The sequence below is a fragment of the Hyla sarda genome, chromosome 3 (genome assembly GCF_029499605.1).
Source record: "Hyla sarda isolate aHylSar1 chromosome 3, aHylSar1.hap1, whole genome shotgun sequence".
NCBI lineage: Eukaryota > Metazoa > Chordata > Amphibia > Anura > Hylidae > Hyla > Hyla sarda.
In genome coordinates this window covers 346,570,791-346,585,617 of record NC_079191.1, presented here as the reverse complement: position 1 = coordinate 346,585,617, position 14,827 = coordinate 346,570,791, and the positions used below count along the sequence as shown (strand labels likewise).

At 41.6% G+C, this 14,827-nt stretch overlaps 6 non-coding genes across 6 annotated transcripts; 3 read left to right on the top strand and 3 right to left on the bottom strand.

Annotated features, from left to right (window-relative positions):
- The first annotated feature begins 2,168 nt into the window (after positions 1-2,168).
- Positions 2,169-2,251, top strand: TRNAL-UAA (transfer RNA leucine (anticodon UAA)). Its single transcript has one exon. It is a non-coding gene; the product is annotated as a tRNA-Leu (tRNA).
- A 204-nt stretch (positions 2,252-2,455) lies between these two features.
- TRNAL-UAA (transfer RNA leucine (anticodon UAA)) lies at positions 2,456-2,538 on the top strand. The gene has a single exon. It is a non-coding gene; the product is annotated as a tRNA-Leu (tRNA).
- A 3,723-nt stretch (positions 2,539-6,261) lies between these two features.
- TRNAL-UAA (transfer RNA leucine (anticodon UAA)) lies at positions 6,262-6,344 on the bottom strand. The gene has a single exon. It is a non-coding gene; the product is annotated as a tRNA-Leu (tRNA).
- A 4,308-nt stretch (positions 6,345-10,652) lies between these two features.
- Positions 10,653-10,735, top strand: TRNAL-UAA (transfer RNA leucine (anticodon UAA)). The gene has a single exon. It is a non-coding gene; the product is annotated as a tRNA-Leu (tRNA).
- Positions 10,736-13,263: 2,528 nt separating this feature from the next.
- TRNAL-UAA (transfer RNA leucine (anticodon UAA)) lies at positions 13,264-13,346 on the bottom strand. The gene has a single exon. It is a non-coding gene; the product is annotated as a tRNA-Leu (tRNA).
- A 202-nt stretch (positions 13,347-13,548) lies between these two features.
- TRNAL-UAG (transfer RNA leucine (anticodon UAG)) lies at positions 13,549-13,631 on the bottom strand. Its single transcript has one exon. It is a non-coding gene; the product is annotated as a tRNA-Leu (tRNA).
- Between the last annotated feature and the right edge of the window lie 1,196 nt (positions 13,632-14,827).

The following is a 14,827-nucleotide window of genomic DNA, read 5'->3' as shown; positions in this document are numbered from 1 at the left end:
ATCACCTGTTTTGGTGTCGTCCTGCAGAGCAGGGTCGTCATGGTCTGAGCCACCTTCCTCAGAGATATATAAAATATCGTCCACATCCTCAATGTCTGAGTGATCAGAATCTTCAGATGAGGACTCTCTAAAGGAGTCTGGTTTGGATCTAAAGTCCACTTTTTTCCCTTTAGAGGAGTGAGCCTCTTCTAGGGTGGAAGAAGAATTATCTGACTGGTTAATTCCCCTTATAGGGACGGAGTCATTTGCCTGTGATTTGGAGGGGGCATGAGATTCTAAAGTGTATCTAGTAGGTTTGGAATAAGGATCAACAGACAAATGTCGTCTCTTTGATTTGGACTTTCCAGGTCCTTTAAAGCCCTTAGCCAGTTCAGAGACTGATTCTTTGGGCGACCAGTATTGGTCAGATGGAGTTTGGGGTGGTAAATCTGAGGGGTTTTGAAGGGTGGCACGTGCCAAAACCAGGTTCATGGATTTTGTGATTGTGTCTTGCAAGGTAACAATCGCTGCTTGAACCGATTTGGACACAGATGCGTCCACCATTGCTTGAATACGATCCTGTGAAGGATCAGATACAGTTTTATTTTCCTCAGACATGTTGAGAATAAAGATAATGTAGGTATACAATGAGAGAAATATACTGTGAGAAAAGGTGAAGGAAAAAACAATAATGTTGAATAATATCCACTAGTATATTAATTAATTAAATAAATAATTATCAAGCATTTGTAAATTGAGAAAAATTAATTAATTAATATATAAGTATATATAAGTATATACACCTATATAAACCTACACACATACATACATATATACATTTGTATTTATGGCAAAGTCAATTGGTTATGGAGGGGTAATACGCTGAGGGAAAAAGTTTTTCCCTTCAGCTTGTAATATATATTACAGTCACTAGATGGTAGTCTAACACAGTAGGTGAGAAACTAGAAAGAAATTTTTTAAAATGGAAAGTGAAAAGGATACAAAGTATAATGGCGAACAGTTGTGAGGTAACAATGTAACGTTAAGTCACTGTGTGCTGCTACTCGCTCCGTCGCTCTGAGGAGAATGACGGAAATCTCGTTCACCCTGACAGGAGATCACCTCACTGCCGGGTATCGCGAGACTTCGCGAGAGACGCGCTCGAGCGGCACCTAAGATGGCGGCGGTTATGCGAAGAATAGGAAAGGCGCAAGCCGAGGGAACGAACAGGGGACAAAGCCGGGATGAAGGTGACCAGGTGTAGAGAACGGGGTTAGTGGGAAAAAACCCCCAGCGGTAAGTATATATATAAATTTAGAAGAAGGCTAATGCTGAAACATTATACTGTTGAGTATAATATGAAAGCAAGGAAGAAAAAGATGGCGAAATTACAGTATATGAATCAATTGTCTTGAAAAAGACAATTATATGTATGAACTGAAAGAAGATTATAGCAAAATAAAATGAATGAAGTAGATAAATTAAATAAATTAAATTAAATAATAATTAAGTAATAAAATAAATTAAATTAAGAAATAATGAAAATAATAATTTTTTAAAAATGAAATATTAGAGCAAATTTGAAAAAGTGAAGCACAAAATATTTTTTTTTTTTTCAAATAACAGAGAGTACTTATCTGAACTGCTGAGCAGCAAAGAAGAGGAAGGTACCTGTGTGTGGATTACCTTTATTACCTGGGCTGTGGACTGATTGGAGGATCCATATAGCATACTAGGTTGCGTCCTAGGTTTCATGGTTATATGCATTACATATGTAAAACGTTTTTTCTTTTATTATATACAATATATGTTTGCTGCTGTGTCAGTAAAGAAGTCATATAAGCATAATAGGAGCGTTTTGTCTTGCCTTAAAATTCTCCGTTTTTAAACATCCCTATAAAGTTCCCTCTGAAAACCTGCTGAAAACGGCAGTAACAAAACCCAAACGTCCGTTAGAAAATCCCATTATAGTCTATGGTATTTTTTAATAGCCGTTTGAATCCATTATAGTCCGTTATTGATAACAGACATTATTTTGTGACGGAAGATAGTTCGGAAGAAAATAGTTCATGAAAATATTTCACTGAGTTTTTTACTTTGAAAATAAAATAGTTGCAAGAGCAGATTTGAAGTAAAAAAAACTCAGTCACAATGATCTACCATAGCATGAAAGATTTCTTGAACAGTCCACCAGGATGGCCGAGTGGTTAAGGCGTTGGACTTAAGATCCAATGGATTTGTATCCGCGTGGGTTCGAACCCCACTCCTGGTATGAGTTTTAACCTTCATATTCTCCAAAGTGTTCTAAAGAAGAAGGTTTCCTGAGTAACTTGCATCATCTTGGTAAACAGTTGATCTCCTGTAATAATCCTAGATCTCTTCCACTTCAAATATGTTCTCACAACAGTTTTATTTTAGAAGTGAAAATCTTAGTCACTATGATCTGCAATAACATACATAGTGACTTATATCATCCACCAGGATGGCCAAGTGGTTAAGGTGTTGGACTTAAGATCCAATGGATATATATCTGTGTGGGTTTGAACCCCACTCCTGGTATGAGTTTCTAATGTGGTCTTTACCAAAGAGGAGCAGGCTCTCAGTAAACGTGTAAGACAAGCATGTCAAAGGCTAACATGGGCCAAAAAAACAAGGGTTGAGTTTATGTGGGCCGCATCAAAAAAAAACATGCCCTCCCTGCACAACACCCCATGCCCCTTTTGTAAAATACTTCACATGCCCCCCCTTTTCCCAAGACCCCATGCCCCCCTGCACAAGACTGTGCAGTACAGTTCCCCCACAATAGGTGCAGTACAGTTCCCCCACATTATGTACAGTTCCCCACATTATATACAGTACAGTTCCCCACTAGTGTTGAGCGGCATAGGCCATATTCGAATTCGCGAATATTCGCGAATATATGGACAAATATTCGTCATATATTCGCGAATATTCGCATATTCGTTATATTCTTGTTTTATTTTCGCATATGCGAACATTCGCGTATGCGAAAATTAACATATGTGAATATTAGTATATACAAAATCAGCATACGTGAAAATGCGCATATGCGAAAATTAGCATATGCTAATTTTCGCATATGCGAATTTCTGCGCGCCAGTCTCACACAGTAGTATTACAGCCTTCTTTACACCACACAAGCTGGAAGCAGAGAGGGGTGATCACTGTGATGTGTACTGTGAAAAAAATAAAAAATAAAAAATATTCGTAATTACGAATATATAGCGCTATATTCGCGAAATTCGCGAATTCGCGAATATGCGATATTCGCGAATAATATTCGAATTGCGAATATTCGTGAGCAACACTATTCCCCACATTAGGTGCAGTACAGTTCCCCACATTAGGTGCAGTATAGTTCCCCCACATTAGGTGCAGTATAGTTCCCCCACATTAGGTGCAGTATAGTTCCCCCACATAAGGTGCAGTATAGTTCCCCACATTAGGTGCAGTACAGTTCCCCCACATTAGGTTGGCAGTATAGTTCCCCACATTAGGTGCAGTACAGTTCCCCCACATTAGGTTGGCAGTACAGTTCCCCCCACATTAGGTTGGCAGTATAGTTCCCCCACATTAGGTGTAGTATAGTTTACTAACATTATGTGCAGTATAGTTCCCCACAGTAGGTGCAGTATAGTTCCCCACAGTAGGTGCAGTATAGTTTCCCACAGTAGGTGCAGTATAGTTCCCCACAGTAGGTGCAGTATAGCTCCCCACAGTAGGAGCAGTACAGTTCCCCCACAGACATATAGCCTCCAGCCATATACAGTGTATGGCTGGAGGCTGTATGCTTGTTTAATGCCCTACTTCAGTGTTCCGACCACCGCTCCTCCGGTCCGGGGTCACCATCTACTGCTATGGCCTATATCAATCACGTAGGGACTAGAGGTGAAGAAGAGCAAGGAGCCATGCCAAGCTGTGGCACTTGAGAAACTCAGCTGCACCTCCTTGAAAAGCTCAGCTCAAAAAATCTTGGTAAACAGTTGAACTCTTATAATAACCCTAGTTATTGAAAGTAATGGACCATTATACTATTGGTGCTCTTCTGTGCCCCTTTAAAAATATTTTAAAGGTATCCAAAAACTAATCTCTATGAAATCTCTGACCATACTATGATTTTTCCAAACAATTCAGTGGTTGGCAGTGGTTCTTTGTGGAATGTTTGTGTACAACACTTAATGAAAGGAATAAAATGGAATCAATGAGGCACAACAAAAGACAGTAGCACTTAACCCATTCACCATTATCTAAATTGCATGAAAGTTGTCCATGTATGTGGACCAGGATGGCTGAGGTGTTAAGGTGTTGGACTTAAGATCCAATGGATATGTATCTGTATGAGTTTGAACCCCATTCCTGGTATGAGTTTTAATCTTGGCATTTTCCAAAGAAGAATGTTCACTGAGTAACTTGTATCATCTTTGTAAACAGTTGATCTTCTGTAATAACCCTAGTACTCCTCCACTTTGAAAATAAAATAGTTGCAAGAGCATATTTAAAGTGGAAGAGCACTAGGGTTATTGCAGAAGATCAACTGTTTACCAAAATGTTACTCAGTGAACATTTTTCTTTGGAAAATGCCAAGGTTAAAACTCACACCAGAAGTGGGGTTCAAACCCATATAGATACATATCCATTGAATCTTAAGTCCAACGCCTGAACAACTCGGCCATCCTGGTCCATGTGCCTGGTCAACTTTCATGCAATTTAGATAATGGTGAATGAGTTCAGTGCTACGGTCTTTTGTTGTGCCTCATTGATTCCATTTTATTCCTTTCATTAAGTGTTGAACACAAACATTCCACAAAGAACCACTGTTAACCACAGAGTTGTTTGGAAACATCATAGTATGGTCAGAGATTTCCTGGGTAAAAATAGAGATTAGTTTTTGGATACCTTTAAAATATTTTAATGGGGTGCAGAAGAGCACCAATAGTAATAAAATGGCCCATTACTTTCAATACTTTGATCATATTTTTCTAATCCAGCCAAACCTCTCCTGAAAACTGCATCTTTAGAAAAGACCACTAGGTTATGCTATTCAGAGACTTTATCTCTTAGCTAGAAACTTGTTATAACAACATATTTGAAAGGAAAAGAACTATGGTTATTATAAGAGTTCAACTGTTTACCAAGATTTTCCGAGCTGAGCTTTTCAAGGAGGTGCAGCTGACTTTCTCAAGTGCCACAGCTTGGCATGGCTCCTTGCTCTTCTTCTCCTCCAGTCCCTACGTGATTGATATTCAGAGCCCTAAATGTCTTTCAAGAAGAGGCTAGCAGGTGAATGAGGAGGAGTGCCAAGCTGTAGAACTTGAGCAGCTCGGCCCCGCCTTCTTGACACCTGGCTTAGAAATAGAAAGGCTATTTGTGAAGTTTGGAAACCACCATCAGCTCCAGGAAAGATAGTTTGCTTTCTTACCCTAACAGCTCTCCAATGGTGTCTAAAGATTTCCTTTACTTGTAGTGATTATGACATGGTGTTCAGAGACTTGATCCGACAGCTAAATGCTTGTCATAAGAACATATTTGAAAGAAATAGAATTATTCTAAGTTCTTACACATTTACGGAGAGCCTGCTTTTCTTTGGTAAAGACCACATTAGAAACTCATACCAGGAGTGGGGTTCGAACCCACACAGATATATATCCATTGGATCTTAAGTCCAGCACTTAACTATGTATGTTATTGCAGATCATAGTGACTAAGATTTTCACTTCTAAAATAAAACTGTTGTGAGAGCATATTTGAAGTGGAAGAGATCAAGGATTGTTACAGGAGATCAACTGTTTACCAAGATGATGCAAGTTAGGCTGGGTTCACACTACGTTTTCTCCCATACGGGAGCGCATACGGCAGGAGGGAGCTAAAACCTCGCACTCCCGTATGTAACCGTATGCGCTCCCGTATGCCATTCACTTCAATGAGCCGACCGGAGTGAAACGTTCGGTCCGGTCGGCTCATTTTTGCGCCGTATGCGCTTTTACAACCGGACCTAAAACCGTGGTCAACCACGGTTTTAGGTCCGGTTGTAAAAGCGCATACGGCGCAAAAATGAGCCGACCGGACCAAACGTTTCACTCCGGTCGGCTCATTGAAGTGAATGGCATACGGGAGCGCATACGGTTACATACGGGAGCGCGAGCTTTTAGCTCCCTCCTGCCGTATGCGCTCCCGTATGGGACAAAACGTAGTGTGAACCCACCCTTACTCAGGAAACGTTCTTCTTTAGAACACTTTGGAGAATATGAAGGTTAAAACTCATACCAGGAGTGGGGTTCGAACCCACGCAGATACAAATCCATTGGATCTTAAGTCCAACGCCTTAACCACTCGGCCATCCTGGTGGACTGTTCAAGAATTCTTGCATGCTATGGTAGATCATTGTGACTGAGTTTTTAACTTTGAAAATAAAATATTTGTAAGTAGAGATCGACCGATTATCGGTTTGGCCGTTAATCACGATTTTGGGCATTATCGGTATCGGCAATTACCTTGCCGGTAATGCCGATAATGCCCCGCACACCGCACCACACCGCCCCCCCACTCCCCACCACACCACAGCTGCCCCATTGCCTCCCCCATCCCCGGTTTTATAACTACCTGTTCCCAGAGCCCGGGGTCCGCGCAACTTGTGGCTCCTGTGGTGTCCTGCGCTGTCCTGCATTACGCTGTGCGCTGCGCAATGACCAGTGACGTTCTCAACGCGACGTCACCGTCAGTGCGCACAGTGACAGCTCAGGACGAGAGCCAGAAGAAGCGCGGACCCCGAGAACAGGTAATTATAAAGATGAGGATGGGGCAGCGGCAGTGGTTAAACTCAGGAGGGGCAGGGGGAGAGAAGCGGGTGGCGGCAGTCTCTGGGCAGGGGGGGGGGGGCAGCAACGGTGGTAGCGTGGACCCCGGGAACAGGTAATTATAAAACCGGGGATAGGGGAGGCAATGGGGCAGCGGCAGTGGTTAAACTCAGGTCCGGCAGGGGGAGGGAAGCGGGTGGCAGCAGCGGCGGTCTCTGGCCCCGAAAAAAGCCGCTGCAGTTCATTGATTTAAAGCACCCGCTTTAACCCCTTAAGGACTCAGGGTTTTTCCGTTTTTGCACTTTTGTTTTTTCCTCCTTACCTTTTAAAAATCATAACCCTTTCAATTTTCCACCTAAAAATCCATATTATGGCTTATTTTTTGCGTCACCAATTCTACTTTGCAGTGACATTAGTCATTTTACCCAAAAATGCAAGGCGAAACGGAAAAAAAATCATTGTGCGACAAAATCTAAAAAAAAACCTCCATTTTGTAACTTTTGGGGGCTTCCGTTTCTACGCAGTGCATATTTCGGTAAAAATTACACCTTATCATTTTTCTGTAGGTCCATACGGTTAAAATGATACCCTACTTATATAGGTTTGATTTTGTCGCACTTCAGGAAAAAATCATAACTACATGCAGGAAAATGTATACGTTTAAAAATGTCATCTTCTGACCTTTTTTATTTTTCCATGTACAGGGTGGTATGAGGACTAATTTTTTGCGCCGTGATCTGAAGTTTTTATCGGTATGATTTTTGTTTTGATCGGACTTTTTGATCACTTTTAATTCATTTTTTTAATGGTATAAAAAGTGACCAAAATACGCTTTTTTGGACTTTGGAATTTTTTTGCACGTACGCCATTGACCGTGCGGTTTAATTAATGATATATTTTTATAGTTCGGATATTTACGCACGCGGCAATATCACATATGTTTATTTATTTATTTTTTTACACTGTTTTATTTTTTTTATGGGAAAAGGGGGGTGATTCAAACTTTTTTTAGGGAAGGGGTTAAATGACCTTTATTAACACTTTTTTTTACATTTTTTTTTGCAGTGTTATAGGTCCCATAGGGACCTATAACACTGCACACACTGATCTCCTATGCTGATCACTGGAGTGTATTAACACGCCTGTGATCAGCATTATCGGCGCTTGACTGCTCCTGCCTGGATCTCAGGCACGGAGCAGTCATTCGGCGATCGGACACGGAGGAGGCAGGTAAGGGCCCTCCCGGTGTCCGGTCAGCTGTTCGGGACGCCACGATTTCACCGCGGCGGTCCCGAACAGCCCGACTGAGCAGCCGGGTCCCTTTCAGTTTCACTTTAGAAGCGGCGGTCAGCTTTGACCGCCGCTTCTAAAGGGTTAATACCGCACATCGCCGCGATCGGCGATGTGTGGTATTAGCCGCGGGTCCCGGCCGTTGATGAGCACCGGGACCGACGCGATATGATGCAGGATCGCGGCGCGATCCCGCTTCATATCGCGGGAGCCGGCGCAGGACTTAAATATACGTCCTGCGTCGTTAAGGGGTTAAATCATCGATATGCAGCAGCTTTTGTAGGGCTGGGGGGGGTGATGAAATAGCCGACAACTTATATCGGTATAAGTTATTGGCTATCGCCCGGAAAGTCCACAGCTTATCGGTATCAGCCCTTAAAAATCAATATCGGTCGATCCCTAGTTGTAAGAGCATATTTAAAATGGAAGAGTACTAGGGTTATTAGAGAAGATCAAGAAGGAGATTTATCAAGCTCCATAGTAGATTTTTGTTGCGTAAAAAAGTCGCACGTAAGGCACGTGCGACTTTTCTATACATGCTGCTCCTTTTTGATTTTTGCTTATTCCAAAGCACATTTCTGAAATCTGCTCAAGTAGTAATTTTATTTATTTTTTTACATGGCAGTGGTCATGTATTTATCAAATGCTAAAGTCGCTATTTATGAGGAAAAAAAGTCACATCTCCATTTAAGAGTCGCATATGTATTCCAGGTCCAACCTGGCTTACAGAAAGTGCATAAGTCCGCAGAAAAGGAAATTAACACCCACTTTAACAACTGTTCTTGTTCTGTATCATGAAGCAAAGCTACAAAATTAATGTTAATTATAGAAAAAAATTATTATATAACTAATAACTTAATTTTAAGGTTGAAAAGACACACCTTGCTAATTTTAGGACACGTACGTGCTAGCGTACCCACTAAATTAATTAATGTTATGTGAAAATAGAATAAGCAACAAAATAATTGTGTAAGAATTTTTACATACGTAAATAACTACGTAAATAACCCACGTAAATAACCCATATGTAGCACTAACATTTTTTATAAAAAAAAAAAAAAAGAAACATCCATAGTAATACAGCTTCATGCACATTTTGGGGTGGGTAACGTACCGAGCCATTTTTTATTTTTTTGGGTGGCTTCACTATTGTTTATGTGCCTGTTGGTGCTGCGCTGTCTTCCTTCCTGACGTAAACTCCGACCTTAGTGCAGCGACGTAAGACTCCGCCCACCAACGTCACAAAATGCGGGCTCAAAATTAAACAAAAAAGCCTCCAGAGTACGGATATTCATGGTGCGGCATAGTATGTTTTTAATATTTTTTCATTTCTGAGGAGGGTAGATGGGTTGTTGCAGAATAGTTGGAGTGCAGCTATTTAGTGCTTGGCCGGCCAGTCAGGGTGTCACCCAATGCGGTACGCCCCTCTCCCCATCACTCTCTAGCAACGCTACTGGTAATAAAGGGTAGATAAAGAACTTTGGCTATTAACATAAGGGAAAACTTTTCTGCTTTAAAAAATGCTTTTATAAGCGGGTTTCCCGGGTTTTGCTTACGTGTGATTTATTCATCAAGGTCGTGTGACTATTGGATAAATAGGTCGCATGTAAGTAAAAGTACGTTAAAAAAAAATTGTCATATGAAAGGCATACGTTTGAAAAGAATGATAAATCTCCTTCCAACTGTTTACCAAGATGATGCAAGTTACTCAGTGAACGTTCTTCTTTGGAACACTTTGAAGACTGCCAAGGTTAAAACTAATACCAGGGGTGGGGTTTGAATCCCCATACATACCAATCCATTGGAACTTAAGTCCAACACCTTAACCACTCAGCCATCCTGGTCCACATACATGGACAACTTTCATGCAATTGAGATAATGGTGAATGAGTTCAGTGCTACTGTCTTTTGTTGTGCCTCATTGATTCCATTTTATTCCTTTCATTAAAGGGGTACTCCGGTGCTTAGACATCTTATCCCCTATCCAAAGGATAGGGGATAAGATGCCTGATCGCAGGAGTCCCACAGCTGGGGACGCCCGTGATCATGCATGAATGTATTTTGTAATTTTATGATTTGTAATTTTACGTTTGTACGCAGTGCACTTTTTGGTAAAAATGACACGTTATCTTTATTCTGTAGGTCCATACGATTAAAATGGCCAATTTATATAGGTTTGATTTTGTTTTACTTCTGTTAAAAAATTATAACTTTCTGAACGAAAATTTCTACTTTAAAATTGTCCTCTTCTGACCCCTATAACTTTTTTATTTTTCTGTATATGAGGATGTATGAGGGCAATTTTTTTGTGCTGTGATCTATAGTTTTTATTGGTATTATTTTTGTTTTGATGGGACTTTTTGATTGCTTTTTCAACATTTTTTAGGGTATACAAAATGGCAAAATATACGCAGTTTTGGACTTTTTTTTTTTTTTTACGTATACGCCATTGACCATCTGGTCAATATAGTAGTTGCAAGAGCATATTTAAAGCAAAAAAAAAAAAAAAAACTCACTCACAATGATCTACAATAGCATGCATTCTCAAAGAGCTTAAACTTACAGTCCACCAGGATGGCCGAGTGGTTAAGGCGTTGGACTTAAGATCCAATGGATTTGTATCCGCGCGGGTTCAAACCCCACTCCTGGTATGAGTTTTAACCTTCGCATTCTCCAAAGTGTTCTAAAGAAGAAGGTTTCCTGAGTAACTTGCATCATCTTGGTAAACAGTTGATCTCCTGTAACAATCCTTGATCTCTTCCACTTCAAATATGCTCTCACAACAGTTTTATTTTACTTTCAATAGTTTTTTATTGAAAAGATGTTCAAGAAATTATTTTATTTTAGAAGTGAAAATCTTAGTCACAATGATCTGCACGGAGGCTTTTCTCATCCACCAGGATGGCCGAGTGGTTAAGGTGTTGCACTTAAGATCCAATGGATATGTATCCGTGTGGGTTTGAACCCACTCCTGGTATGAGTTTTCAATGTTGTGTTTACCAAAGAGGAGCAGGCTCTCCGTAAATGTGTACTTCTACTCCTTTCAAATATCTTCTTATGACAAGCGTTTAGCTGTCGGATCAAGTCTCTGAACACCATATCATAATCACTACAAGTAAAGGAAATCTTTAGACACCATTGGAGAGCTGTTAGGGTATGAAAGCAAACTATCTTTCCTGAGCTGATGGTGGTTTCTAAACTTAACAAATAGCCTTTCTATTTCTAAGCCAGGTGTCAAGAAGGCGGGGCCGAGCTGCTCAAGTTCTACAGCTTAACACTCCTCGTAGCGTCTTCTTGAATGACATTTAGGGCTCTGAATATCAATCACGTAGGGACTGGAGGAGAAGAAGAGCAAGGAGCCATGCCAAGCTGTGGCACTTGAGAAACTCAGCTGCACCTCCTTGAAAAGCTCAGCTTGGAAAATCCATAGTTCTTTTCCTTTCAAATATGTTGTTATAAAAAGTTTCTAGCTAAGAGATAAAGGGGGAGATTTATCATTGCTTTTAGAGCATTTTTTTTATCTATGTTCAGGCGCAAGCAGCATATTTACCGACTTTTATGTGTCTTTTGATATAGACAGTTTCCCTCTTTTTGCCTACCTGTAGAACTTTTTCTTTTTGACCATGCAGTGGTCACATATTTATCATTTGTGACTTTTGTCAAAAGTCGCTTTTTTGTGAGCAAAGGTACTTTTTTTTAGGTGCAAAGCTACACCACCTACCAGTAGGCGTGAGAATCACTTCTACCTTCCGCAATTCAACGTTTAACCTCTTGTGGACGACAGTGTCCCACTCCCTTTCTATGACATGCACTCAGGAGCTGAGCGCGGATCATAGCTGGGTGGTCCTGGCAGCTATCTGCCACCAGGACCAACTCTAATGCCAGACATCATCGATCACGGTGATGCCCAGCTTTAACCCCTTAGACACCGCAATCAAATTTGATTGTAGCGTCTAAAATGCAAGTAAAATGGTCCCGGCAGCTCTGTGAAATTAAGTAAAAACACCTAACCTGACAAATTCAAGACCCGGGAAAGTGTCAACTTTCCTCCATCACAAGTGTCTAGAAAAAGTGTATGTGGTAGAGCTTTTCCCACCACAACAGAGCTGCGCAAAATTCATCATCCTGCTGCACCTTCTTGATAAATAAGATCACACTAGTGAAACCCACCTCCCAAAAAAAGTGGGAAAATAGCTCTACCATAGACATTCTTTGATAAATCTGGGCCATAGTCTCTGAATAGCATAACCTAGTGGTCTTCTTTAAAGATGCAGTTTTCAGGAGAGGTTTGGCTGGATTAGAAAAATATGAACAAAGTATTGAAAGTAATGGGCCATTTTACTATTGGCGCTCTACTGCACCCCTTTAACCCCTTAACGACGAAGGACGTATATTTACCTCCTCCGCTGTCTCCCGCGATATGCCACGGGGTCACGCATCAATAGCCGGGACGGTGATGCCCTGTATTCCCCCTTCATACGCGGCGATCAAAGCTGACCCCCGCGTCTGAAGCGAACGTGAAAGTATCCCAGCTGCTCAGTCGGGCTGTTCGGGACAGCCGCGGTGAAATCGCGGCATCCCGAACAGCTTACAGGAAACCGGAAGGGCCCTTACCTGCCGCCTCGGTGTCCGATCGGGGAATGACTGCTCTGTGCCTGAGATCCAGGCAGGAGCAATCAAGCGCTGATAACACTGATCACAGGCGTGTTAATACACGCCAGTGATCTGTGTAAAAGATCAGTGTGTGCAATGTTATAGGTCCCTATGGGACCTATAACACTGCAAAAAAAAGTGTTAATAAAGGTCATTCAACCCCTTCCCTAATAAATGTCATTCAAGAAGAGGCTAGCAGGTGAACGAGGAGGAGTGCCAAGCTGTAGAACTTGAGCAGCTCGGCCCCGCCTTCTTGACGCCTGGCTTGGAAATAGAAAGGCTATTAGTTAAGTTTGGAAACCACCATCAGCTCCAGGAAAGATAGTTTGCTTTCATACCCTAACAGCTCTCCAATGGTGTCTAAAGATTTCCTTTACTTGTAGTGATTATGATATGGTATTCAGAGACTTGATCCGACAGCTAAATGCTTGAAATATGAACATATTTGAAAGGAGTAGTCTTAGGGTTATTCTAAAATCTTACAGGTCTACTGTTCCTCTTTGGTAAATACCACATTAAAAACTCATACCAGGAGTGGGGTTCAAACCCACGTGGATAAATCTCCATTGGATCTTAAGTCCAACGCCTTAACCACTCGGCCATCCTGGTGGATGATAAAAGTCACTCTGTATGTTATTCCATGTTATTGCAGATCATTGTGACTAAGATTTTCACTTCTAAAATAAAACTGTTGTGAGAACATATTTGAAGTGGAAGAGATCTAGGATTATTACAGGGGATCAACTGTTTACCAAGATGATGCAAGTTACTCAGGAAACCTTCTTCTTTAGAACACGAAAATTAAAACTTATACCAGGAGTGGGGTGCAAACCCACGCGGATACAAATCCATTGGATCCTAAGTCCAACGCCTTAACCTCTCAGCCATCCTGGTGGCCTGTTTAAGCTGGTGTTTAAGCTGGTGTTTAAGCTGGTGTTTAAGCTGGTGTTTAAGCTGTTTTTAAACTGGTGTTTAAGCTGGTGTTTGAGCTGTTTTTAAGCAGTTTTAAGCTGTTTAAAATCAATGCAAGCCTCTGGGAGGGGGCGTGACAGCTGTGCTCCAGCTGTCACGCCCCCTCCATAGGCTTGCATTGAGGGGGTGGAGCGTGACATCACACAGGGCGGAGCTGTGACATCACTATGCTCCGCCCCCGTGATCGCCAGTAATCAGACCCGGAGCAAGCACCCTCTGGGGGCTGATTCTAACGGGGTGCGGCGTGGAAGATCTCGGGGCTCCCCAGCGGCAGGACCCTTGCAATCAGGCATCTTATCCCCTATCCTTTGGCTAGGGGATAAGATGTCTTCGTGCCGGAGTACCCCTTTAATGAAAGGAATAAAATGAAATCTATGAGGCACAACAAAAGACAGTAGCGCTGAACTCATTCACCATTATCTCAATTGCATGTTGCCCAGTTATGTGGACCAGGATGGCCATGTGGTTAAGGTGTTGGACTTAAGATCCAATGGATTTGTATGGGTTCAAACCCCACTCCTGGTATTAGTTTTAACCTTGGCATTTTCCAAAGAAGAATGTTCACTGAGTAACTTGCATCATCTTGGTAAACAGTTGGAAGGAGATTTATCATTATTTTCAAACGTATGGCTTTCATATGACAATTTTTTTTACTTACTTTTGCTTACATGCGACCTATTTATCCAATAGTCGCGCAACCTTGATAAATAAATCACACGTAAGCAAAACCCGGGAAACCCGCTTATAAAAGCATTTTTTAAAGCAGAAAAGTTTTCCCTTATGTTAATAGCTGAAGTTCTTTATCTACCATTTATTACCAGTATCGTTGCTAGAGATTGATGGGGAGGGGGGTGTACCGCATCGGGTGACACCCTGACTGACCGGACAGGCACTAAATAGCTGCACTCCAACTATCCCGCAACAACCCATCCACCCTCCTCAGAAATGAAAAAATATTAAAAACATACTATGCCGCACCATGAATATCCGTACTCTGGAGGCTTTTTTGTTTAATTTTGAGCTCGCATTTTGTGAGTTTGGTGGGCGGAGTCTTACGTCGCTGCTCTTGGGCTGGAGTTTACGTCAGGAAGTAAGGCTGTCTTAGAGCCTTAGAGTTA